This window comes from Eubalaena glacialis, chromosome 6 (genome assembly GCF_028564815.1).
Source record: "Eubalaena glacialis isolate mEubGla1 chromosome 6, mEubGla1.1.hap2.+ XY, whole genome shotgun sequence".
Taxonomy (NCBI): Eukaryota; Metazoa; Chordata; class Mammalia; order Artiodactyla; family Balaenidae; genus Eubalaena; species Eubalaena glacialis.
Window position 1 is genome coordinate 32,391,638 of NC_083721.1, and position 4,120 is coordinate 32,395,757.

Genomic DNA, 4,120 nt, shown 5'->3' on the forward strand with positions numbered 1-4,120 from the left:
CCCTAGTAGGGGATTACGCTTTATTAAGTTTAATATTTATGGTGTATTTGCTCAGAGTGTTAAATGCACTTTGTTCCAATATTAAAAATGGAAAGAATATGCCCACTTCCTTTTGAGAATATGGAAGAAGATGTCAGGAGATGCAAAGGTTAACACGTATGTGAAATCGAGAAGGATTATATTGGCCGCTGAGTAAACAAAGAAAAGGAGACAGCTCTGCTCTCTTATTGTAATTGCAAATTTATTTTTTATAGTTTCTACAGTTTCTATTTTCCTTTAAACTGCCTTAATCTGTCTTCCTGCTGTGACCTATTTCCAGTAATGCATATTCAGTATAAAAATAGTAGATCAAATCATATCAGAATTCAAGCTACTCCTTGTCGTGCAGAAACATGTACTTCTACATAACACTGAAATCACTTTCCCTCATACTAATTATTTAATTTCCATAAAACACTGAGAGTATTCTGCCATTAAGTCTTCACATTTAAAACTTGTTTTGTAATATTTTAATAGTTCTTTTAAATAACATAGTGAGGAAATACAGTTACTATTTTATAGATCCAGCAATTGAGCTGTTGGAAAGTTAAAATATTAATCTAAGGCCATACAATGAGGCTATGTTTATGCTTATAACCAGAGTGTCATTTCAGTTCAAATGAGAGCTGACTGAATGAAAAATTAATCAGTCAAACTGACATGACCAAAATGATCAACTGTTAGGATTGACCATTCCAGGCTGCTATTTCTCAAACTGTGGCCCACAAATTGTCTGCATTGAGATCTCTACAATGTTGATTAAAACACAGATTCTGCTTCTTACCAAAAATCTACTAATAAAAAGATTTCCAGGGCTAGGGCCCAGGACTCTGCCTTTTAAACAAGTATCCCAGGGCTACCCTGGTGGCGCAGTGGTTGAGAATCTGCCTGCCAATGCAGGGGACGCGGGTTCGAGCCCTGGTCTGGGAAGATCCCACATGCCGCGGAGCAACTGGGCCCGTGAGCCACAGCTGCTGAGCCTGCGCGTCTGGAGCCTGTGCTCCGCAACAAGAGAGGCCGCGATAGTGAGAGGCCTGCGCACTGCGATGAAGAGTGGCCCCCACTTGCCCCAACTGGAGAAAGCCCTTGCACAGAAATGAAGACCCAACACAGCCATAAATAAATAAATAAATAAATTTAAACAAGTATCCCAGATGATTCTTGTAGATGCTAAAGTTTGAAAATTATAGTTGTTAGCAAAGTGCAATTAAGGTATTTCTTGAACTTCACTTTTTGGGAAAGTAACATTATAATAAGACCTGGCGGTCTAGTATCCAGTCAGGTGGAAATTACTGTTGCTACGTAAGCCGTGGAGGAGTGAAGTAGAGATTGCCAAAGTTTTAATAATTCTGGATGTTCTTTCAGACATTAAATGCAGCTCTTCAGGCTTCCTGCAGAAATCTGAAAATGTTCTCTTTATTTTGATTTCATATATGTAACAAATTGTCCCCAAGGAGCCAAACTGTGGTGTACATATATGTGTATGGGTAATTAAGGAAAAATAAAATTCTGTAAGCTATTTAATTTTTTTGTGATTCAACTATTTAATAAGACCACAAAATGTAAACAACAGAGATGATTTCACTTTTTCCTTAAGGAACATCCAATGCAATTTCCCCAGTAATTGAAGAATACTTTTGACAACATCTTACTGGTAGTAAGAGCTAATAACAACTGCAACAGTAACACTAACGTGTACCCTGGTCTTACATGAAAAGTGCGTATCATACTTCACAATGCAGCCCATTCCACTGTTTTACAGTTCAAATTATTAGGAAGTGCTTTGTTATATTAACCTAAATTTGATTGCTTATGATTTTCATGGTACTCTGGTGGCAAATAGAAAATGCTAATTTCCTCATCACCTCTCAGCTGGAGTGTTTCCACCACAGGCTCACTCCCACCCAATTTTCCAGACAATGCTGACCACGACAGGAATTATATTAACAGCCACAGTCCCCAACAAACGGTCGAACATTACTGCTGGAACTACAGCTGTGAAGTGCAGTAAGTGTCTGTGACGAGTCCTAGATATCCTAGACCACTTGTTCAAAACCTTTTAGCTCGCACCCTTTTTATCTCCACTGAAGCTTCTTGTCCTCATTAGGATGTCTGTTGCCTTCATACCGCTCATGCTTTCTCTCTCTCTCTCTCTCTCTGTTATTCTTCCTCCTAAGTTTAATTCTTTTCTTAGCTAAACTGGACATGTTCAGTGTACCAATTCTTTCTCTTACCAGGATATTCATGATTCCCTACCTTGAATCAATACAACAATCTTCTTTTTAACTCAGGTAAGCAATCACTGCCAATTTAGAATTCTACTGCCTGATGCGAAAATCGCTTCAATTACCATATTCACCATAAAAATTCCTTTGTTTACTCATTTATACACTCATTCAATAAATGTTTACTGACTACCTACTCAGTATCTAACATGCCTGAGGCAGACCTCTGTATATTCTCGGATTCTCCTGCCCATCACTTCCTTTTTCAGCAAATGACTTAGACTTCTTTGCAAAGAACACTGATGGTAGCATGAATCCTGCTAATTCTATCCATTCCCCCCAACCTATCACCATAAATTTAAATACAGTTATTTCTGTTTTTAAAATGAGAATTTGTTCCAACACAATTGACACATTAAGAAACAATTTAAGCATAGCAAATTTTATGTTTGCTAATGCACGATTTCATTCATGAGAAACACCAGGTAAGCATAGAAAGCTGCACTAAGTTGAACAGAGCTGCATTGAAATAAATGAAATGCACCCATGAACACACCTCGAACATCTGTCAGCTCAGTCCCTCCACTGTGTTATAAGCCACAACCATCCACATCTGGCATGCTACTTTTAGGCCAAAGTTAGCTAAACCTCCTTCCACCACTTCACAATAACTCTCAAGCTGCAACCCTTCCAAAATCTACTTCTACAATTTCTTTTTTTTTTTTTTTCCAAGGTAAATCTGTCATATTTATCGTAGTGTCTTGTGGGATGGTCAGTTTTATGTGTCAGCTTGGTTAGGTCATGGTAGTTGGTCAAACACAAGTCTGGACATTGCTATGAGGTATAGTTTAGCTAACATTTATATCAGTAGACCTTTAGTAAAGCAGGTTACCCTCCATAATGTGGGTGGGCTTCAACCAATCAACTGAAGGCCTTAAAGGAAAACAGACTGAGGTTCCCGAGCAAGAGAGAATTTGGCCTCCAGACTGTCCTAGAACTTGAGTTGTGATGTCAACTTTTCCCTGGTTCTCTGGACTGCCAACCTGCCCTGCACATTTTAGACTTGCCAGTCTTCTAAGAGAGAGAGACAGAGACAGAGACAGAGAGAAACAGATAGATAGATATATACTATTGGCTCTGTTTCTCTGGAGAATCCTGACTAATATGGCTGGTGACTCTCAGGAACATATATGAAAGATTACATTGACCTGACTGTATCTCTGAACTCATTCTTACTGTTTTCCAGCCATTTCCAAGAACTGGGCACTTCTTTTGTATCAGACAAACTTTTTCATCTCTGTTCTATATTCCATCTCTTCCTATTTCCACTGGAATCTTGCCATTTCACTTTTTCTTCTTTCCTATCGTGTTTCTCTCTTTCTTTGCTAGTTCCTTTCCTTCATAATGTAAGCTCAGAACACAAGGGCCAGAAGTTGGAGAGGAATGGAGAGTTATTAGGATAGTTTTATCTTAGCTCATAGAAGATAATAATGTTATAAAAGCAAAAATAAACAAATGAGACCTAATCAAACTTACAAGCTTCTGTACAGCAAAGGAAACCACAAACAAAATGAAAAGACAACCCATAGAATGGGAGAAAATATTTGCAACTGATGCAACAGACAGGGATTAATTTCCAAAATATGAACAAACTGTTCATACAATGCAATAACAAAAAAACAAACCACCTAATCGAAAAATGGGCAGAAGATATAAATAGACATTTCTCCAAAGGAGACTTACAGATGGTCAACGGACATGTGAAAAGATGCTCACTAATTATTAGAGAAATGCAAATCAAAACTACAATGAGGTATCACCTCACACTGGTGAGAATAGCTATCGATAAAAAGTCT